Genomic DNA, 25,111 nt, shown 5'->3' with positions numbered 1-25,111 from the left:
TCAATTATTGTCCAAACAGGTGTGAGGTAAAGATGTCACGTTTTGATTCTAAATTCTGGCTTTGGTATGATGAGCTTTCAGCTGAAACTAAAATGAAACTTCGTAACGTGAGTCACACCATACACCACAGAGAAATAGAGGTATGGGAGCTGTATTTTCTTCTCTCATAATATTCAAAAGGTTTGGTTTGAAGAAATTTGTATTAGGGAAAAAAAACCCAAATCCTTTGTCCATAGAAAGCTAGTGAAAGATCTCATTCTTTTTAATATGGGGTAAATGAGTCTAAATTAAACAATGATCCACAGTACTGTAAAAAGAGAGATGGACTTCAAGTGATTGATTCTCGGTATATATGAAACAAAAGGGGAAAAAAATACATGCAACAAGAAAGCAAACATACAACATTAAGGAGAATGAGACAACAGCAACTGGACTTCCCTCCTTTACATGAGGGAAATGTAACTTTTTGTTCAAATGAGAAAGAACATCCCATTTTAAAATATTAGTAACTTGATTCATAAGTGCCATAGGAATACTATTAGAGCACTCGGAAGTCTGTTGATTTGTCAAAATGCCAATACATCATTCATATGCTTTACAGAAAGCTTTATGTTTAACACTATTACCTACTACCCATATGACCTTCTCTCCAACAGATAAAACTAAAGGACAAAAAGGTAATTTTTCCTTATCTTGTTTGCATTCTAGTCGATCTTGTCCCAAACCAGATTGTACTCAGCATTAAAAAAGGGCAAGAGAGACAAGAACCTCCATCTTCCAGAGCTCCTGATGACTGTCAGAAGCAAGCACATTGCTGTGGTTTCCTTAATGTAGCCATGCTGAAGTGAGAAGAGAAGAAAAAGGCAGGGATATAAGCTGTTCAGCTTCCTAAAGGGCTGCAGAAAGCACTGGCTGCCCAGTTGAAGCAGCTGAAAAAAAGCCTGGCCTGCTTCAACTCCCTGGTTCAGGCCATACAGCAGACGTGTGGTGCACAATTCTGATCTCAGATTCACAGCTAAATGCACAACGTGGATGGAAAAAAAAGGCCTAACCGCAGCATACACAGTCACCTACATGAAACAGTGCCTGTTTTGTGGGGTGCAGATAAAGATGGACTCTATATGGATTTGATAAAAGGAGTATATTTAACTATTGAAGTCCGGTATTTACCCATCTTAACTGGTTATTTGAGCACACTTACAGTTACCAGTGCATGAATTACACTTCTGTTTAACCAAGGAAAAGCAAAACTAATGCAACAAACCCCAGCCCGTTCACTTCTAAATTAAAATGTGATGAGAGGTAAGCATTCCCTTAATGTCATTTTACAGCCCAGCAGCCAGATTCTGTATGTCTCTCTTCCCATATGCCTATGAATAGTGAATTCGGATGAGTTCAGATGCACAGGGAGTTAAATTGTAGGTAACACAGACAAATAGGTAAAATCAGCCTAAGCAATACTTGTGCATGTCATTGATGAAATCCACTGTAGTCACAAAGCCTCTGCAAGGTTATTTACAGTCCTGTACATGTCTGTAAGCAAAGCTCCTCTGTTTAAGTTTCATTTTGTTTAGTTGAAGGAAATGCAAGAGATAAGATCAGTTTCATTTTTCTTAAACTGCTACTACTACTCACCCATTTTAGTAATCTTATAAGAAAACTCTTAAAGCTCCATGTTTTCTAGCAATAAACCTCTCTATTTCTGCTCTTCAAAGGAAAATCAAACCAACTGGTTTTGGTGAAGATATGTTTATGATGATTAAATTAGTGTCTTGTTTTTAAGTATTGAAAGATCTCCAGAAAGTAATCAAAGTCCAATTTGGTGACAGTTTCTTTTCATTTGGTTTCAAATTCATTTTATCAGCCTTAAAACTGTCTGGTCTGGCTCAGTGAAAACCCCTCTTGTCAGAGGTACCTTTGAATTGAACCACCACAATGCTTCAATCTCTGTCATTTTATTTTTTTGTTGTGATACATTTCTGAGGAATTGAACTCAAATTGTGAAAAGCAATACCATCTCCACTGCCCTATTTTAGTCTAAAATTATTTTTTAACTTATTTTTCAAGCTGTTGGGCATATTAAACATAACATCAGCTGCAAAGGAAAAAGAAATCAGTGTACTGCTATTTCAGCACTGAGAATATCAAAGTATTTATCACCCCCAACTTCTTTTATAAGTGCCCAGCACACACAAGGCCTTTGAAGTATTTTTTTTTTGCTTATCTAGAACCCCAGCACTCCTGAAACAACATAGGCCTATCTGCCAGCATTCCCAGCCCCAGTATTTTCAGGTGTCCCAGACTACTTGCTTTTACCAATACCCTTATCTCACCTCAATACTGGGAAAAACAGTCACTTTTTTGGCCTGCATGGAATATCCTCTGCTGAAAATACTTCAGCCTACAACGTTCCATCAACTCTATTCATGGTATCAGCATATAAATGTCCCAGGAGAAGAAGAACAGGTAGAAAACAATTTCTGTCATATCTGATAAACAGAGAATCTCACTACAGTAAGGATACAAAAAGATGCCACCCAGGTTACATGCCAGCTAAACTCATTGTCAGAAAAACATAAAACCGCTCCTGGTCAGGATTATGGCCTGGCCAAATTCTGCCCCTCATATTGGCAGTAGATGTTATTTATGGGGACCATGCAAGTGTGGACAATTTTTGTGGTCCCAAATAAACTTTTTTACTTTAAATTAGGAATGAAATTTTTAATCAGCCCCAAGAGCATGACAACTACCTGAAAATTTAAACGGGGTATTTGCAATGCATTTAAAGCTTTAATGCACTGATTTGTTTAGCTGTGTGTATTCAGCTCTAGCAACTTCTGGATTATGTCCTTCACAAAAGCCATGGAAGTGTGCAGGGTAAGATATTAAAACTGAAGAAATCCAGTGATGGCTTTACTGGGCTACTTCCAAAAACTTATCAAGTGGTTCAGCAGATGTAATTACTGCTTAGCCCTGCCAAAGCTTTGAAATATGCCCATTAATTCAGCAATTCCCAATCTGTCCATCAGTCAGTCATACTTAAAAAATATGTCTGTCAGAACTTAGGTGAAGTAATCTGTTGATAATTATACAATAAGAAGGCATCTGAAATCTGAATATAATTTCTAAACTCTTTGAAAAGTCTTAATGACAGCAAAATCAAAGTTTATTTCACAGCAAACAGGATACTGTCGATAAGTGGGAATATGTCAGAATATTTGATGCCAATTTAATTACGAACAAATAATTTCAGGAAGATAATTTTTTGAAGATAAAAGCACAGACATGTTTATTTAGGAACCCAACCGTCCCTCCCAAATCATCAATTTCTTCCTTTAAAATTAAAAAAGAAATAAGGTGGTGGTAAATACAATGTGTACAAAAGTTCCTACATTATGACTGCTGATTATAGTGCTAAAGCACAATACTGGAACAATAAGGTAACGCCTTACTGCCAGTTAGCTTGGAAAGCAGGAATGTCCTGCAATGGGCAGTATAGAATCTGCTCCCTCTCCCCTTCAAACAACAGACTGGGTTATGCATCCCTTCAAATTACATACATGAAAAGGCTGATGGCTACTAACATACGACAGAGTGTTTTCTCCTACTTTCTAAGGCCAGTGTGGAGATACTACTGGCTGCAGCAACAAAAACTTTTGGCCATAACAGTCTTCTGTAGACAACTGCTAAAACATGAATGACCTTTTCCTCATGTAACCAGTATTTAAAAAATGTGAAAGTGTTGCAAAATGGATAAAGAGACACAGGAAAAAGAGAAAATGCAGTATGATGTAAGAGACTACTTTTATAAAAATACAAACTGCTCAAAGCAGCAAGATCTCCATTTAAACTCAAAATACCAAACTTACACCACCAAAGCACCCCATTAAAGTTAGATTTAGCAAGATGAAATGTCATCTTTCTAGATGCAAACTATTATAATAAATTTTAATTAAAATGCACTAATATTCAAAAGCTCCGCTCAAAGTTAGCTGTATGTACCTATTCCCTTTTCTTTTGCTGATTTAGTCATGCATAAATATTACATCAAAACAAGTTGTTTGACTCAGAAGGAAAGTGACATGCTGGAAAAAAGCTCTGCCAATTAATAAACAATGCTTTGCTTCTTTGTTACCTGATCATTAACCATGTGATAATGGAGAGGGAAAATTTGTAATGTTTGTATCAACAGTTAGATACTGATGGCTTGCAAAATGGAACTTAGTCGTATTTCAGGACGGGGGGACAATATAACTAAAGGAATAATGGCTCTCAGAATGACTTCACATAAACAGCTACAGCCTATCCAGCTGAATGTCTTCTCTCCAACATGGGCCAAAAGCAACACTTACTGAGGAGTTTAAATACAGAGAAAACCTATAGTGACAATTTCCCAGAATACTCTCCAACAATTTATGTGTTAGGAACTTCCAAAAGCAGAGGTATCTTCCTTGAATTTAACCTGTGATAAATTTTTTGTATGAAATGAATGTTAATTTTCAGCATCTACAATATCCTTCAGCAAGAAGTCCCACACCCTGCCTATGCACTGTATGAAAAACTACCTCTTATTATTTGGAGACATTTGGGGGGTTAACTTGACATTTGCTGCCTTCTTTTGATGTCTTCTAGTTCTTATAGTGGATAAAATAATAAGTAATAAACCCTTATTCAGTTTCTTCTATACAGTATATAGTATTATTTTTGGAGTTGATTTAGAGTTAAAACCTGAACTTTCTTTTGAAGCTATGTCAATGTCAGAACCATATGCAACCCCCTTCCTGGGAGATAATAAATGACCTCTATTCTCTTATGCTCAGGTACTTTTGTAGGAACCTCAGCAAGTCTGAGGCAGTTAGCAGACAATGTACCTTTTCACTGGAAAGCTGGGCCAGGGAGACGGTACTCCCGACAGCATACAGACTGCACTTTAGACAAAAGAGGGCTTACAAAAATCTGCACAGATCATTATTTCAACAGACATGATGGTGGTGAACTCAAAAGACAGTACAACCATTAATTGTTCAAGGCTATTTTGAAAACAAAATGTTCAAAACTATTTTGAAAGTTTTATGATTCTTGCACAACTGATCTGCCTCAAAAACACAGCACTGCACCAGCTACTAAGGAGAAAAATGACTGCTACTGCTGAACCCAGGACGCTCCTGCACTCTAAAGGGTTATTGTTCACATTTTTAGTGATTGGTTTGTGATTCTATCCCCATTTATTTTCTTATACAAAGATAAGAATACTGTACTAGAACATGGTATCCTCGTTAAGGCCCATCAACAAATAAATTAACTCTCTTCTACTGCAAAAGCGAAGTCTGCTGTCAGAAACGTGTGTTTCACAGAGAGAAGTAAGGTCAAGATCTTGGTCTGTCATGTTTTTGTTACCGTTCATGATCCACAAGCCAGAAATAAAACAGCTTAACTTTCAGATCTTCAACAGAGTTTGTAGGGCTGCTTGCCAGAAAGGATAAAACATACATCCTCCTAAATACAACAACTGCAGCCAGCAAGCAAGGAACTAGGATTCAGATTCCAGTGATGATAATCATTGACCCTTCAGTCCCCACGAACCACGTGTTTTCTGGTTTTGGTGTTTTTTTACTTACTATTTTCCCATGTCTAAGAACTTACTGAAACAACCACTGAGATGCGTGTACTGCATATCTTGACTGTAACTAGCCAGATAGTTTAGCTTGATGTTGAGAGACTTTGAGAACATCTTGCCATCCACGGCAGATAGTTACCACCATGGCTCAAAATCAGATCATTCAAGTTTTAACTATTTATCATTTACTCTTTCTTTTAAATAATTATGAACAGTTCATGTTACAGATTGTAGTCTTCTGAGTTAATCTGCAGTGACATAAATGAATTATTTATCTATAATATTTTCAAAAACTCCTAATACTGAAAGAACTCAAACATGCAAAATATGGCTTGAAAGAATTAAATAATTTGTGGCACCTCCTACATATACATCTGGACAATATTCCAAACCTCTGCAAACTTGAAGCCCCTATACAGAACTTCGTAACATTGGAGATTTTAATAGAGAATGAGAGGTTGCAAAAGGGATACCCAATAACCTGTTCTATTCAAACTGAATGACTGTAGAAGCTCTCCAATGAGATTTTACAGCCCTGGGTTTCATGAACGATCAGCAAGTGCTGACACTTGCACACTTTCAACAAGCTGTGTCAGTACAGGAAACATTGGCAAGGTATATACTAATTCTGAAGATGCACCATTTTTTATATCTGGCATTTGATTCCTTGCACTAAGTTATTACTGACTTTCAAAAAATGTAGAATGCTGCCAAAACCGGGAGAGCCTGAGAGTAAACCTAATTCACATAAAAGGTCAGCAGTGAAATCTACTGTGTTTCACTTACTTGAAGCCTAAAAATAACACACAAAAAAATCCTGGACTATACTAGCAGCCAACTTTGTACTTCCTTTAAAAATCACTTTCATTTTTTGCTTATAGTAATAGCAGAATGCATACCTACCACAGCACTTGGACATCTTACAGGTTCAATCTATCTTTGATTTTCAGAGTATTTGTCTCATTCAGCAAATCTAGTCATTAGGTTGTTCTCATTTAATCTCTAGTGCAATTCTCCTCAATGAGTTTCAGTGGGAGTTTTACAATAGCTTCTCTAAGAAGCAGGATCAAATCTCTAGAAAAGACTAATAGTGCCTAACAAACTATTCAAGAAAACACAGCCTAAATCTGTTGTGTATATAGGATATACTATGTCTTCATAGCTCTTTCTGAGGCACACAAAACCATAACAACTATAAGCAGAACAGACATTATTAAAATGTTGTATTAATACCAGATGAAGTGAAAATATTTCTGAAGAAGAAAAAATAAGAAGCTTCAGCAACAAAATCCAATAGCACAGTGCCAAGCTGAACTTAACTAAGCTTGAGGTTTTGGACAGGATTCATTTCTGCTTGTGGTATAAGTATGCACCACCTTGATTATCATTTAAAAAAATATTGACAGCTTGCCTTCTCATACCAATGCCTAGTAACAAATTCCAAATGTTTTGTCACATTTCTTGTGAGCAATGCCATCTGCCAGAGGTGGCATTTCATGGCTGTTTACCCTGACTCCCTCCAAGAATTCATCTGCCACTATCTAATGCTGCCTGAATAAAGGGGATTAAGACTCTGATGCAACAGAGACTATTGATAATTTGGTATAATTGGGAAGAAATGAAGATAAATGAGGTTGAGGATGGAGAGGCAATTAGTTGAGCTGCCTGTACAGCTGTGTTCTCGGCCTAGCTCCCCTGGCCGTTTCTTTGGTGAGGTATGTGCAAATTGAACATAATGACAAATACACTCTTCCCAAAGCTCTTTAGTTTAGGAAGCTCAAAGATAAGATTTTCACTTCTGAGATTCTAGGCAATTTTCAGCCAAAAAAAAAGAGAGAGCGAGACAGAGAAACAGCCATACTCACTGTTGAGATTTTTAAACAGCAATGCACTTTGTAACAGCTACAGATAGCCCTGATTGCTCACAAGTCTGGATGTCTTTGATACCTGTATTTGCTGTCTTATTCTGTAAATACCCTCTATCCATGTAACTGGTCTAACAACCACACCAGAACATGCTCCCCCTGCCATATGGATTCTTTAATGTCTAGCCCTATATTTCGCAGCTGGACCTCCATTTTTAATTGTGCTACCTTTGAAAAATACTGGTCAAAAAACCTTAAATGGGATGTCTACAATACACATTTTGCTCTACAAAATCTTAGAAGTGATGTATTTTCAGTCATAAATGTAATAGGAAGACAGCTACCCACATATGAGCCTTATTTCTAAGCCATATTACTTAGGTGAGGCCAAGAAATCAAGCTTGAATACCTAGATTTTTAAATCCAAAATGAACCTGGTCAGACTACAAACCTCTGAATCAGAAGGCACACATCTGCACCCTAATTTGTAGCTCTTCTTTCAAATACACTGAGATACTTTCATACATATAAATATGTGCACATACATAGTTTAACATAAACACACACAAAAATACATCTGTCACAAGAAACGTCTGTTTCACATAATATCCTGACATAGTTTTCCATAAATGTCAAAAAAGGCAGCAACCCTTTTGGAAATAGAACTAGTATTCGCATAGGCAGCTTTGGCTTACAGACACGTTTGCCTAACTACCCACCACATGAGAATTTTCTGCTTTCATATATAGGTGATTCTACCTGAATCAGGTCTTAGATGAAAGTTTTCATAAACAGCACTTTTTCCTGCATCCATATTGTCTTCAGCTATTTTAAGAAACTATTTTACGATCACTTGAAAAATGCTCTTTACAGACAAAGTCTAGCTCCTGTGCACAGAAGGGATTTTGTTAAATTTTGGAAGAAAAATGTTAAATGTCTTAGAAGAACAATCTTTAATTGTTTTATTTTGTGATATTAATTTTCAAAAGTTACCTTGTACAGTTCTTTGTTGTATTTTCAAGGCTAAACCCACAATTATCCTGTTTCAAACTCACAGAACTTCCGCACAGTGCGGTGTCTCCTCCTGATTTTTTGCATGTAAAAAGAAACACCTTTCTCAACCTTTATACCATACTCTTCCTGGTTACCTAGAGGTCAACCAAAATTTCTGTTTAGCTTTATCTAATGTACTTCTTCATCTTGGATTAAATTTCTACAAAAGACAAACAAAGGTTCACCCTTTATGAGGCAAAAATGCCAACAGAAAAGCAAAAAATAATAGTTTGTACTTAAGTCTTACTGACACTGAAAACTGGTCTGAGGTTTAATTGCTCCTTTATGCAACAAAAGTTTTTAACAGTAGTTCAGAATAGTGATTTTTTTTTTTTTTAATTAGTCTGCAATATTCACATTGCATACATCACACCTCTGATCTTGTACCGGAACCCCCTTCTCATCAACACTGTAAATGAGCAAAATTATTTGCTGCCTATCTTCTGGCTTGACACTTTATCAAAGTGTTCCAAGTTAATCTTTAATCTTGTGACTGACTGTGTACAGTACACACATTGAGTCAGTCACACTGAGCAGAGCTTTGGCTTTACACTGTGGAACAAATGCCCATGTCCTGGCTGGAGAGATGGCAGCGGCTCCCTCCAGCTCTGCCCTGCTTCCTCACACCTGCACCGCAGCTGTACACACTTACCAACACTTATGTTGGTAGTCTCTATCTCCTGGGATCACACAGAGTTGAGTGCTCTCAAACAAAGCCAAAACACGCATCTCTGTGGGTGCTCCTGATGTGTGTCAGCATTGCTGCAGTCACCAATGACCAATCCAGAACTTGCCTTTTATTCTGCATCTGACAAAAACACTGCAAAACTTGCCCAGTCTCTTTACACCTCAGCATACCTCTTACCCTTCACTCACAGCAACGGCACTAGCTGCTGCATGAAGAGCAACTGTTGGCTAAGGGCCACGCGCTCCAGCCAGGCAGAAGGAAAAAGGTCGGGGGGATTTGCCAAAAGGGCAGAAGTTGCAATGCAATGGGGAGACTGAAATCTGGACAGTGACCCACCTAAGTACCAACTAAAGGAGAAAAAGGATCAAAACTGTTCCCTAGCTTCAGTAGGTTACTGGACACAGAAAGGATGGCAATATCAAGAATACTTCCATAACCTAAAAGGTAGCAAGAAGCAGTTTCTGCCTGAGCAAGCCAGAAAACAAAGGAAAGGCAGGTGATAAAACACAAATACACACATGAAAATTTTTACACCAGCATGAATAAGACAAAGAGCTGAAAATGAAATATTCTGTATTCCATATTCATTTTGCTTTGTTTTCCCACTTCCACGTTAAAGCACTTGGGTAAGTCTCTCTTCTTTTCCCTCCATTTCATATAGTTGCTCCTCAGAGGCAGGTGCTAATTCTCTTCACATCAAACTCCCATCCCCAAATCATAAAATGTGACACGATGACTGTAAGCGATTAAGCGAAGCCGTCCCTAAGAAAATACAGAGTGTTTTTATAGAATCCCTTCTCACTGTTCTTCAAATGCCTCTGTGATTACAGCTGTATTATGAGGCTGAACATGAGTTCATCTCTACCTCTTCTCAATTCTGAAATCCAGGCGTACCCAACCCAAGTATGAAAGTAAGTATGCAACAAAAAAGAGCCTTCTGACTGCTAGAGGATTTTTTCTTTATTTGTACTTTACTTGCAAATTTTGCTCTTTTTCCTATTTTATAATGGCACCTACAGCAGTATTTTGTAAGATTTCTAAAGCTAAAACAACAACATTATGACAAAGGTAACCACGAATTCTCAAAAGCAAACTGGGACAGTAAAAAGAAGTAACTGAAGAATTATTTCTGCAATTAACGTCTTTCTTAGCTTACTGAAAAATTATCATGAATATTAATCTGCTGCGCTTCAGGTAAGCTTTTTAAAAGTGGTATTGGAATGGTCTGCTGTCTTAATGAGACACAGGAAAGAGCTGGCAATGCTCTTGAATGACCTTCTTAAAAATCACAGAAAGTTCCTAATGGAAAGAAACCACCATTTTTCTGAATAAATGCTATCCCAATCTATAAAGTTGACTTGAAAAGATGTAATTTGTGGCTTACTATGAGGTATTTGTATAAAGGAGCTAACACACTAACTCATCCTCGAGAGTAATAGCCACAGACTTCAACAGATTTTCAGAGCTCCCTGGTATATTCTGAGAACAATATCAAAGGGTTCCTCTCTCCAGCACTGCTGGTGTCAAGGTTAATGAGCTAAAACTTGTTAAATTCATATTACCAAACTAATGACTTTCTTATAGTATGCTGCATGGATCTTGACAGGCAGGCTAATGTGGAATACTGCTAGTCTTAATTGAATTAAAAGTTACTACATGTATACAATTAAGAAAAAGATAACTAAAAATGGAGGAGCTGTCTAGCTAGACCATGTCATTGTCACGCACTTCAAGTGCTGCCACGCATAAAGTTCAAATTTCAAACTCAAGCACTGAATTCAGACCACATTCAACTGCAAGCATGCAGAGGAGAGGAAATACTGACTATCAATAATGCTTAAAAAATCATTCATCTTGATCCTCATAAGCTCCCTCTTCAACAACTCACACACTGGACCAGAAAAAGCCACATAAAACTACAGAGCCTCTTGATGACTGTGCAAAAGATACGCTCAACAGTGGGTGAAGAGAAATTGCCTTATTCCCAAACCACTCTGCCTCGGAGCCGCCCAACAGCTACAGATACAAAGCAACACACACTTTCTGCTGAGGTAACTTTTTCCATCAGTGCCCTTCTCCCGATGAGGACTGGGGCATGGCTTTCCACCCGTTCCAAAGTCTTCTGCTGCATGATGGAAGAGCTCCTATCTACTGGGGAATTTTCTAAATCACATGTTGATAATGGGAGGATACTGAAAATCCAAATTTTCTAGAAAAATAAAAAAAAAAATCAGCCCCCATGAAAATTCCAGGGCAGATGTGCAAGAAGGAGGTTACAGAAGAACAGATGTGCAATTACAAACTTTCAAGTTTGAAATTATTTAAATAATGTGAATATGATTTTTAATACTTTGACATCATCACACCCCACATAAAGACTGAGGGGAAATAAAAGCTTAGAGTCTACATCCAAACCAGATAACAAATAGCAGGGAAAGAAAAAAAAAAAAAAGGATATTTAATGAATCATATTAAAAGGGAAAGAACTGATGAAAAATAAATAGCATTTGTAGATGATTAAATTTTGAAGGTGTGATGTTGTATAACTGCACCAACCATTTATTTCAGTGCCATAACTGCACCTAATAAATAAAACACTTTTTTTAATCAAAACAGAAGATTCACTACTATCTGATGACTTGGATCTTCCTTTTATGCAGCACAGGGGCAGGGTTTGGGCTGTAATTATCCAAGGCAGTTTCAAAGAAAGAAGTGCTGTTAGTTAGTCGGATAGAAAATCAGTATCAGTCACTAGCAATAGACCAATGCAAATATTTCTTCTACAGACAGAATTGCTGTGTTTAAATTCAGAGAGGCTCATTAGAGATTATCCACCTAAAAATAAGATACCTACAAGTTTCACACAAATGCTCTTCTGTTTAGATAAAATTTTTCTATTAAAGTTCAATCTCTTGCTAACACAGAAATGTTATTTAATACACAGTATATACCCAGACACACTGGGTATTTATGGAAATTGGATTTAAAATCTTACTCATGACAGCTATTCTAGCATTTTCAGTAGGACTTCTCTCCCTGGATCTAGGATTTCACAGAGAAAGGGAATAAAGTTGGATTAAACTTTCATAAAAACCTACTTTGTCAAAATCAACAAAAATACAAGAGGTCCTGTAAGTGAGGGGGAATATTTCTCAAGGATGAAATGCCAAAATCTCCCATTGCAACAAATTCTTAGAGAAAAGTCAATTAGGAAAAAAGATCCATCAGAATCATAGGAACTTGAAAGACACTTCTGCCTACTACCTTTCCAATTTCCATCTGAAATATGAGAAAATAAATCACAATTTAACTAATATTATATGCCTTACAGGAAAATGGGGAAAAGCAGCCCCTCATGCCCCATTAGTAATTGAATATACAGCTCTTATACAGGTATGTTGGAAGTTTTACTAGTGCTGAACTCACACATCTCCATCCTTACAGAGCATCTTCTTAAAAAAGAAGAAAGATTCTATTCTCATTTTTATATTGTACAAATGTACAACAGACAAAAAAAAACCCCAATTTTCTAGGTTTTAAATATTAATGCATTTAAATATTTATCTGAATATCAATGCATATATAAATACCAACGCAAGTCTAATATTAAAGGCAAGCTCAACATTTATGTCTTATCTTGGTGATAAAGTTCAGGAATATATAATGAGAGTGGAACAACTCTGCTACTGATTAAATGTCAAAAAAGGTTTTATTGTCAAATATACTGTAAATACAGAAGATATACAACAAAGCATTAATTGCAGATGGCTCTGCACAGCTTGAAAAATGTACATGATCTAAACAGGAAATGTTGACTTTCAGTTTCAGCTATCAATTACAACTTACCTTCAGAACGTACCTCCAGTCAACCTGTAAAGATAGAATGAACTATAAAATGGCCAAATGCAACTGAATGAAATGCTTCACATTCATGGGCAGAGGTTAGCACATTAAGAGTCTATATCATAGGCATATATAGCAGAATCAACTAATCTACCCAAAATTCTGGATCCTTATTAGAATTTATCTAAACCTTTGTGAACATTTAAGAGAGATACAATGTGAAAATTTGGTCAGGACAGATGAAAGGCTGGATCAGCCATCCTATAAATTCAGAATGGGGTTTGATTGCCTGTATCGCTCTTCTGAAAAATGAAACCAAACCAAAATAAATGAAATGAAATAAAATATCTAACATCTACAGTAGACTGCAGGTGAACACAAGTCTGCAGTACCCTGCTTCCAGGAAATGCCTGGAGCATTAAGAGTTTCACACGGTTATACAGGATAGCTATATGTACGATTGGGATAAATTCTTTCTCCCTGTTGTGTTCTACATTGCTAAACTGAGCACTGGCATGGCCTTGAACTGAAGCCTTGTGTCGGGTTGGGATATGAATCACCTGGAGGAAGGCCAGAGGAGGGCAGTGAGAACTGACCAGGGACCTAGCAAATCACCAGTATGAGGCACATTCAAAAGAGCAGGTTTGTTTAATGCAGGGAAGGGAAGACAGCTAGGAGACTCGCTAATAGTCTTCACTAGATAAAAGACATGTTCAGCAGTACAAGAGAATAAATTGCTCTCCACAGCCACAGTGTACAGAGCAAGAAGTAGAAGGAAAGACTGTAACAAGGAAGACTCAGGTTAAACATCAGGAAAACCCGCCATGATTAGCAAGCCTACAAAATCTCTAAAGTCAAGCTGGACAGCTATGAGTCAAGCATGATGCTGGCAGAGTTTGTGCTTCACTGGGATTGTGGATAAGAAAATGAGTTTGAAAGTGCTGCTTTCCTATGATCCTAAAAACTGCAAACTGCAATATAGAGATGGGACCAGAGGCAGTGCCAAACTGCAGGGTGAAATGGCCCATCCTGAACTCACCCTGTAACTGCTAAACTACATCTGCTCTCTGACCTATATGTGTACTCTGCAACACAATAAATCAGAGGGTACAGCCTAGAGTGTTTATCCACAACACAGGCTCGTTAATCCTACATTATGGTCTCTTCTTCAGCTACAAGAATGGTTCAGGTAAAGCCTCACCTGCTCTTGAAGAAACACCATGGTTTGAGAAGATGCTGCTATTCTAAAAACAGGAGATGCATGCTTTATGCACCTGCCAAGACAAAACTTGCATATGGAAAAACTAATACACAAACTGGCCATCCTAAAATACATCCTAGTTACCTGAAAACGTAATATTGGTTACATCTCCAAGATAATAAACACATTAAGATGACATTTGAAACATGTACTAAAAATCCATGCATTTTCACTTTAGAATATGGGCAATTTAGTAGCTTCAATTATATGGTGCCAACAGGATTTTCTTCTCCGTGACTAAATGGACCAGGTTTTAATATTCTTCAGTGATCTTATTAATTTAAATTAAGCTTCTAAGGAATTAAGAGTAAGAATTTTGTTTGAGAAAAAGATGTCACAGCCATAGAAATTAGAGACTTGTAACACACTCTGGTGATAAAAGTACATTTACTCATGGTCCACGACAACATTGCCAGTCTTTCTTAATTGTAACTAGAATGATCTGATAAACTGCTGCTCTTGTATACAGTTAGGGGTTGTTTTTTTTTATAAGGAGCTAAAACCACAGACTACCCACCTGTATCTATTTTTAATTTGGTAATGACTGTACTTGCTAAAATTCTACCAAAATGTCACTCACAGCTTTGGATTCAGCTTTTTAAAAACAGAATATGGAGCAGAAAGCATAACCTATTATGCAAAACTGTCAGATGCTTACTTTTTAAATCACAGAAATAAACGCATAATCCTGATTCTCTTATGGATTAAAACTTGAACATAACTATTCAAGATAGCCACAGTACTTTAAAAAAAGTAGCAAGGTTCTTGTCTGTGCATGTCCCGTTTATCCATGTAGTCCCTACTTCAGAACTAAGGGATGCCTCTTACTTTGTGGGTGCAAGTAAAGGCAGATTACTTGAGACCACTGTGACTTCTGTCTCATCAAATTCACAAATCAGCTAGACATTTAAACAGTGCCAACTGTTGCCAAGTAAAACTGCTATCAAATCTCAGCTGCAAAAATGTCAGTTCAGGGCACCCTGCAAAAATCTAGTACTGAATCCTTAACTAAAAGCCCACATTATTAAAATGGGGTTTTTGGATTAATGCTACTCTTTTGAGTGCAAAAATATTCCAAATGATCACACCACAAACATGTCCTACCTCTAACGTAAATTAACTGTATGCTAGGGGAATTTTTAACAAAATCTGATTAAAATTGGAATGCATAAGGCTCCTGCTGTTGGCAGCTGTATCACTAGCAATGACACCCTTTGGGGGACTCTCAGCATGTGTCCTGCATCAAAGGTAATACGGCATTTTTCATCTTAAACTTACATATGCCTTAACAAGAACAAGATTTTATCATTCAACTAAAGTACATTTTATTGTTAAAGTATCATTAATGTGAGACTGAATTTGACTCACTAATATTAACAAAAGCAACTATCACCAATACTTGCTTTCCCCAACATACTGCAATTCTTTACGTACTGGCTGCCTTACATCCTTACACACTGAAATAGGAAACTAAACCACACTGGCTAAGCATGCTAATACACCACAGCACTTAAACAAATATGCTACTTTGTGCAAAATGACAGGCAGATGAGATTTTGTTGAAACTGAGTACATACAAGGACCTAAAAAAAGAAAGAAAAAACAGAGGACAGGACATATGGTACTTCACTGTTCTTGTTCTGTGGTAGAACTGGAAAATCTGCAAATCACTAAGCGTACTTCTTAGCATTTTGGGCATCCCTAATCATCAGAGCTCATCTGATCACCACTTGATAGTTCCTGCTCCCAAGACTGCTTTTCCTTGCATCAAAGAATGGTTTAACAAAAAATACAAAAGATATTTCAGGGAGGCAGATCTGGATCATACTTTTCCCTTCCCTTTCCCATTAAGCATCAAGACCAGAAAGGTGGAGATACTGGAGATGCCTTCTCTCCCTACGCCTGCCTGCAGAGCTCAGCTGTGCTTCCCAACCGGCAGGACAGCACTCTTCACATCATGTCCTTCATCAGCTGCAGAGCATTCTGCCCTGGCTAGAATGATTTTTCCTTTTTAAAGCACAGTGCATCTAATCTGTATTGGTCTTAATAAAAATGTATACTGAAAGTGGAAGGCAGCCCTGCTCATGGCAGGGGGATTGTAACTAGATTATATTTAAGGTCCATTCCAATCCAAACCATTCTAAGATTCTAAGTCCCAAAACTGACACATTTCTGATACCAATCCCTAGAGCACTATAGCAGTTCCTATGCCTTGCAGAGAACAGCCAGTGAGATACACTTCTGAGCAACCTGCTTTCCTCTAGCAGGTTGATATTGACCATGAGTATCTGCTGCTACTAACTAACATGAAAGCTACAGCCAAGGAAAAAACTTAGCCCTGGCTCTACAGTGGCCCAAATGATTTATGACATCAAGACCTAGTGAAGAGGACTACTACGCTGAAGAAGGGACTGGGCGAGCTCAGCCTGCACTCACAGGTTCTGTGCCCAGTCATAATTACTTCAGTTGTGACTGTAAAAGTGTTTTAACAGATAAAATTAGTTATTTTGAATAATCCTTCTGAAATATGATATGCATTTTAATTGTATGCACCCTGTCATTAATTAAAACTCCCTACCTTTTGGTACATTAATTCAAAACATCGTATCAGTGACAAAGTGACAATTACAAGACTGTTTACTAAAATTAAAAATAAAGTTAAAAGGTTAATGTACTCTTGTGATACACTTAAGTAATGTTAAAGTGTTTTCATTTGAGTTTTTGCTTGACATTATTTTTCTACTCTTCAAAATCAATCTCTTTGTTCCAGGAACACATTTCCTGTCAATAAAATGAAAAATGATACAGATTTAGGAGGATAGTGGTCTCAGCATAGCATCTCTCATATTATTATTCCAGTATCATCTGTTACAAAGTAAGACCAATTCCCACATCTAATTACAAACAGGATTTCAGAGTCATTAAACAAAATACATTTCCATTAGTGCTGCTGTAAGAAGATAGGGGGAAAAATGAAGATTAGTTCATGCTGCACCTCCGTTTTTCAAGCTTTGAAGATTTAGACCTCTGCACTCTAAGACTATAAATTTGTAAAGGATCTGAAAGGTGACAGACGTGAAAGCTCTCGATTCTGTGCAGTTTAGCCATACCATTTGCATTTTGTCATTAGTTTATCTTTTGCTGCACTTTGTTCTGATAGTAGATACAGCAAGAATCTAGAGAGGTTGTGATTACCCTGTGTGCACCCAGAGGTACATTATTTGGCATTAGAAAGTGTTTTTTTTAGTTGGTATGAATCTTGATTTTCTATATTTAACTTGTTCCAGCTAAAGTTGAGAATCATTGTACAAAATTCTTTATGAAGTATTTATGAAAAGAAAAAAAAACACCCCAAAACTACTTTATGCTCTGGAAAAAAGAAACACCAGATCTTTGACTTCAAATAAGGTAACAGCCAAAGTATACTGAGGAAAGCAGATTGTGTGATATGTTTAACTGTTGAAATATAAACTTACAAGTATATATATATATTCTCAATTCATAAATGTTTGGCAGCATCTAATTGTCACAAAAGTATTTAAAATTTTCCCTTGAGAATTACCCACTCAAAAGCATTTACACAAACTGGAGCTTAAACACTGAATAAGTAGTTTTCTAGAAAGAAGTCTATACAAGATAATGCTTACATTTGATTAATCTCTCAAAGTTTACATCATCTTATGATGTTATAAAAACATCAACTGATTCCATCATGTTAGACAAGCATCAAATTCTGAAACAGATATTCCTCTCAAATAAAAAGTTGCCTCATGGTTACAGAGAAAAGCACATAGAATTCCATCTCCAGTAGTGCTCTGAAGATTCCCTTCATTAGTTTTAAAAGAAAAGCCAGAGCTATTTCATGTTTCTCAGACTTGGGTGTCAGTCAAACCAAATATGTAAATATTAGATGATGAAACAACATACATACATTTAGGTATGAATCATGTACGTTTACTATAAAGTATTTACATGCATATTTAGATGTAGAAGAATACTTCTTAAAAAGACAGCTAAAGTACTCACACACGTTCAACAGCTAACTACTTAAGAATCTAAAATGTGACCTTAAAATAAGTTGCAGATAAATTCACTTCTGTACTCCACTGCAACCATGGTTCACTAGAACAGCTAAAATTCTCAGTATTAAATCCTGCCCAGTGGTAGGATAACACAGCAGGAAGAGACCACTGATAATTCACTCTCCAAATCCCTGCCCCTATGTGCCAAAGAAACAGATCTATGTGCATTTTGTTTCCATGTTTCACACATGGAGACTAGGTTCTCAGCATAATTGAGAGGGCCATGAAAGCCATGACCATTAGGAAGAAACAAAAGAGAATCAAGCAGAATACAGACAAGGTACAATTTAACCAAATGGCTTATCTAATATCTGAGGAGCTGTATCTTAAAAAGGCTCCAGGAAGGCCTCACTTAACATTATCTGCAGGGAATTCCTTGCTCTGTGTCTTTCAGCAACCATGGAATTTTCTGACAAGCACCAATAGGTAAAGCTTTCTAAAGCTTCAGTGTTATGTGAATGTTCCCATCCCTTCACTCTATCTTACCTGGCAAAAAAAAGCTTACAATTTCTTGCAACTGGGTTCAAGAAACTTCCAAGAAACCACAACTCCACACCTACGGTGGAAGTGCATCCTAAAAGCCACTGAGTTCATCACTATACAAATCTTCTTCAAATACTATGGCCTTCAGATAAACACTCCTGTGAAGAGCTTGTCCTCACACCTAGTCACCTATGGGGCCACACATGCCTTTATTACGTAGAGGAGACTCATCAGACTTCAGCACGTTGCTCCCTCGCCTCTGTGCTGTGAGTCAGCCCTCACAGGAACCAGTATCTTGCTCAGGGGCTTCAGAAGCTTGGGTGTTTTTTCAGACAAACACTGTAACATGTCCCAGTGCTATTGCAGCATCCAGTCTCCCCCAGAGAAATACATCTCAGACTGAGAGGCCAAACAGGAGCCGTGAAGTGCTCTGAACTTCTTTCTGATCTCCAAGAGATCCTTTAAGCTCTGTCTCTGCATGACACTGACCATCACTTCCTGCCTCCCAGCCTGGTCCCATCATCTGTGTAATATGTGCTATACCATGCGCCATATTCACAAATACAATGTCATCTGCATGCTTGAGAAACGCAGGCAGATCAAAAGTTTCACCCTTTCCTACCTATCCTACCTACCTCAGTGCTCAATCCATTCATGTTTGAGGGCTGTGGACTAGAAGCTCACTGCCTTTACCACTCAGTGAAGAAGCCACAACTTCCACCGTGAAAAGCAAGTGTATCTTTACACTCACCATGACCAACCTATGTGTGTGTTTAAAGAAATAGCCCAGATGTCTCAGTTTTTAGGATGAAATGTTTTAATATATCTGCTAGGGCTGGGGTCAAACAAGCTGAGTTTTTAGATGAGGTGGCACAGAAAACAAAGCATATTAAATTTGTCTTACTTCAAGACTATATATTCCTATTGGAGAAAGGACAAATAAAGAAAATTAAATGTATGCTTCAGGAGCTTTTTAATTGATTCTAAAAATATTAATTGTAGTTTGACTGCTTATATTTTTTAAATGGCATGAAAGTTTTGTATTCTTTAACTAAAATTATCATCTTTGAAACAATAACTCTCTACTCACGTAACAAAAATACTTGCTTTAGCAACAGGAAAAATGACTTCATGAAGTCTGCACGGCACTCAAGGATTAAAAAAATTTGTTCTCTGGTCTTGTCATTTTTACTCTACAATAAAATAACAGCCTCGGCATCCTGCTTTTTTGAATAAAAGTCCTACCTCTTTTGACTTTTCAAGCACTTGAAAATTTTAAAAGAGAAAAACTAAAAAATGCTGACCGTGTAATAGCTGGGTATTCATGGTGGGTGGAGAACATGAAAGGTTACAATATGGATCTGTGCCTACGCGTTTCTTTTCAACTTGAGCAGCATCCTCCTGCTTCTGCTAACTCGGCAATCATACAGCTGACAGATTTCTGGGTTTTCTAAATAATGCATGGGATTTTCTTTTAACATGTCAGTGCAAAAGTATCAATTCTGCCCCTGTGTCGTTTGTGATGCTGATTTTCCTTGACAGCATTCCATTAAACCAATGAGTTTTTTCCCTCCTGATGGTTCCTTAAATATTCCTCTGAGTGATGTATTTGTGGTTTTTTAAACAGATTGTGAAGGATGTTTGCATTTGTGAGAAAACTGCATGGCAGGTACTGAAGGGAAAAAAGGATTAAAAGATAACAATTTTTATTTTCTCCTTCCTATGAAGAGCTTTCTCTGATCCACATATGCCAAAAGCTGGGGTGTTTTTCCTTTCTTTTCTGCCTAACTTAGCTCCTTGTCTGGAAATTAAGCAACAAGACTCTACATACAGAATAACATTTTGACTTCCTAAGGAAATACCACTGAAACACTTAGTACTGTTTGATATCTCTCTTGGGAAAGCAAAACACATTTATTAAATCATGCATGCTAACTCCAAAAGCCAACAGAAGGAAGTAACTGCTTTATTCTTTGCACTGAGGTTTTGAACAAACAGGTACTGTCAGGCACTGCTATGCACTGATCCTTATTTGCTTATGCAGCTTATAGGATGATCAGGCAGTACCACCAATACTATGCTTTGCAATCTACCCTTCACATTCCACTTGTACACATTCCATTTGTACAAATTACCTGCTGCCATACTATTAAAAAAATACCACCACTGATTTCAAGTAAGTTTCCAATTTCCCTAGGCAATTATATGCTAATTTCCAGAATACACTTCACTTAATTTTAGTATTGCATGATGATGAAATAGATGATCTTTATAAACACTTCTGTGCAAGCAGAGACATTTTGTTTTATTTCTATAGAACACTGAAACTGATTACATAGCTGGACTTACAAAGATCTGTGTATGCATCCATCATATGTGGCTTCAGCTGCCAGTTTCAAACTTGTAATCTTCCTCATTTTCCAAAGTGGAACATGAAAGGCACATATTATTTGTCATGCTTTACAGCATGACTTGCCTTAGCTATAGCAACCCTCAGATGTGTGCACTGACTGCCACTGTCAAACCATCTCATCTCTAAGGACCCACACAGAGTAGCCAAAAAGTAAGAACACGTTTATGAAAGACTTATGGCCACTGGGAATTACAGAGGGATTAATCTCCCCCTTTTTCAGACACCTATGGACCCAACTAGGTGGTTCATGAAATTCAACCTTCTTTCACAGATCCTACAATAAGATGGAGACAGAAACTAAGCCACAAGGAACAGCTAGCACAGATCAGCTGGACTTTGAGGCCAGAGAACCTATATTGCCAGATTAAATATGAGGGTTTAACTGCCTGAGAAGTTTGCTTCAACACTTCATATGATGAGTAGGAAGGTGCAAACAAATCTCTTTCTCTTCCGCAGAGAGAGTGGAAGGAGGACATTAATGTTTCAACGTATAACAACATTCCTCACAGCACTGTGAACTAATGCATTACTTCAATTAAAAACTATGTGCATATTTTTCGGTTGTTTGGTACATTTTTCACAGTTGCAGCATTGTCTCTAGCAGAATTTATTTATTTATTTATTTTTAATAAGTTACTTAGAATATTCCAGCCCTAAACTCCATCACTACTGAGATGATCACTGGAATATCACCAAAAGGAGGTAGGTAGAACCTGATGGCAAAAGCATGCCAGCTGGAATATAAGCAGGAAAAGAAGTGGCACATTTACTCCCCAAAGTCTTAGACACACTTGTAAGACTCAGTTCCACACGTGTAATTCCCTAGAGGACAATACACCATATGAGGAATTTTAGTCAGAGATCCTGAGAGTTAGAGATCATATTTTAAATGGATAGCATGAATTCTGGCTTCAGATAAACAAATTCTTGAAAAATCTCCATCATCATAGGTGCACACACAGAGAGAAAGAAACTACGGAAGTGACATTCTAGTCACTGCTAAAGAAGCAAATCCAAAATTATTTTGTACCAACTTCAAAAGATACAGATGGGGAATGAAATTAATCTGACAGGCCATCCTCACCATTTTTTTATTACACTAAAGGCCTGTATATAATGACATACTTCCCAAAAATATGGCAATAAAATTTCAGAACCTAATACAGATCAACTACATTTTTAATTCAAAACATGCTACAGTAAAAGAAACAAATCCCCTCATCAGACTACAGAATGAGGAGGAAGGCACACACCCTAAATGGGAGCTATTTGGTGGTATCTTACGCTCACCAATGGAAGCCAACGTGCAACACTGAGGTGGAAACCCAACAATCTCTATAAGTTGTGATTTTTTAAGTAAAACTGCAACCCTGAAAGTCTTTCTTACAGTAGAAAGAAAAAAAAAAATAATCAAAGGAAGCAAAAGGTCCTCTGCTCTGTATAACTATATTTCTGATTTGACAGCTACAATTATAATCATTCAGACATCTATTTCCCACAAACTCTCCATAGCCATAACCTTTAGTGATTAATTATAAAGTTCCAGGAGCAATAGTACACAGACTAATTTCCTAAAACAATAAAAGACAGAATTTCTCATTTGGAGCTAAATGAAACACGAACAGGTTGTTATTCATGCTGAAATCTAGATGCAGAGTCATGTTGCAGCCATTACAGAAGCTATTAAACACAACCTCAAATCAAAGAAACTGTAGGTCTCTCTCCTAAAATAAAATGTTTTTCTCACTTATGAGGCTTCTGACTCCTTTGCTCTGCTCTTTCTTACATCTTCTTAGTAAAAAAATTTCAAAATTCAATTTTCTTTCTCATTTCACATCCCCATTCTGATTTTAATAGTCAACTAAACTGCAAGAGTCTAGAGCAAAACAAACAGTTGGTAAAGGTTTCATGCATCTTATGGTGTTCTCTTCACAGTGAATCAAAGTTACAAAATGTGCATCAACTTCTAAATAAAATGCCCACTCTCTTCACACGCCAATGAGTTTCCTGTAGTGAATATTTGATAATTCCTCAGTTATTCTGTACACTGAGCAGTTTAGTTAAGTTTTACATTGCATTCTTTTTGTTGGGGTTTTGGTGTTTTGTGGTTTGTTGTTTTTTTTGGGGGGGTGACACATCCTGCTGTACATTCTGAATGTAAATCTTTAAAAAATGATTCTCCAACACATAGAGAAGCCATGCCTTAAATAAGTGATCCTAATGCTGGCACTGAGGATACTAAAAAGAGGGGAAATCATGATTTGTAGTATGATTAGTAGTAGTTCTTTTTGTTAAGGATTTTTTTCTCGGTCCGCAAGCAACCTGATCCAGCAAATTTCCTCTTGGCAATTTTACTCAATTAGGCAATGAAAAGAATTGAGAAAAGATCTTCACATAACTGACACCATATCCTTTTCCTTGGGCCCCACTGGAACTTCAGCTAAAGTCAGCAGGAATATTTCCAAATATTTAAATTGGTATTGAGTCAGTTACAGAACTCATTGAATTGCTAAATCTCAGGGAGCCTTCATTTAATACGCATACTTTAGATGTACTGTCGAAAAGCTGGTATGATAGTCCCCTATAAAACTTGTCAACAAGGTACCTAAAATAATAATATCAATGTACTCTAGTTTCTCACTAAATGTAGTATACAAATTTTGCCAAATCAGGTAACACATGAAACCATGAACATTCAGATTAGCAAGCTTTTGAAACCCCTAATGCTAACAATACATCTTTTCTGTATGAAGTTTCCTTGCTTTCCTATAGGAATTCTACCTTCAGTCACATTTCTTAGCATTCAGTGAAACTTCATAGTTCATTTTGAACTATATACAGAGTGTAAGAGTTACACAAACTAAATAAGCTTTCTCAGTGCTTTTTTTCTGAATTCAATACGCGCTAAGTAATTAGGGTCTGAGAGGTGAATAAGAAATACATATCCTACATAATAGAAAGCTGGGGAAGGGTTTAATGCATGAATTCAAAGCCAGATTTCTTCAATACAGATGAGTACACAAAATTAGCAAGAGGCAATACCACTTTTGGAAAGACTGCTTTGTGCATAATTTGTCATGAATTCAAAGTTATTCCTTTAGAAAATGAATCTAAGACCTCCCAGCTGCTGCTTTATTGGTCTAATAAATTACCATCTTGATGGTACAATGCATATAACGCTATACCCCATCCAAGCAAGCAAACCGTTAGAGCATCTTCATCTTTAGAGACACATGTGTGACTTCAGAGATGTGTGAATGCCAATGGGGGATGTGAATGCAGTGAGGGATTACACAATGCCTCTGTTCTCGAATTGATAATGAAAACAAAGGATGCGCAAGCTTCCAAAATGGTAAGAGTGCACTGTAGGATTATCTATGTCAAAAAAAGTAAGTCCAGGTGAAACAGTCTAACAAAGGTAGGTATCTAGCAACTCTGAGACCAAACAGATTTCTTATTCTAGGTTCTCTACACTATCTGAGTAAAAATCTCTTCTACATACCTGAAAATGACACTAGAATAAACAAAGGTATCCTCTTCGAAGTATTAGCTTCTTACTTAAACTTTTGAACCCTATTCTTGTGTAGCTGGGACCTGGGGAGCTTAGTTCAAGTTTGTACCAATGCTCACAGAATTATAGACATGTGTTCAGTGCTTTCTACCTCAGGTTATTCCAGCCAGGTGGGCCATAACAAATGTTTACCATGACTCTCCTTCATAGCTGTAGTTTGCAAACATCCATACAAGGAAAGAACAAAATGAAGAAAAGCCAGAGACTTGGTAATTCAACATTCCCTTCTTTACCT

At 37.1% G+C, this 25,111-nt stretch overlaps 1 protein-coding gene across 6 annotated transcripts in view; it reads right to left on the bottom strand.

Moving 5' to 3' along the window:
* Window positions 1–25,111, bottom strand: part of DACH2 (dachshund family transcription factor 2) — a 282,827-nt gene that overhangs the window by 73,146 nt on the left and 184,570 nt on the right. The window lies entirely within an intron of this gene.

Source organism: Neopsephotus bourkii, unplaced genomic scaffold (assembly GCF_033783945.1).
Source record: "Neopsephotus bourkii isolate Nb327-2 ecotype Australia unplaced genomic scaffold, CSIRO-AGI_Nbou_v1 NB_991, whole genome shotgun sequence".
NCBI classification, from domain to species: Eukaryota; Metazoa; Chordata; class Aves; order Psittaciformes; family Psittacidae; genus Neopsephotus; species Neopsephotus bourkii.
The sequence above is the reverse complement of the archived record's forward strand: the minus strand, read 5'-3'. Positions and strand labels throughout refer to the sequence as shown.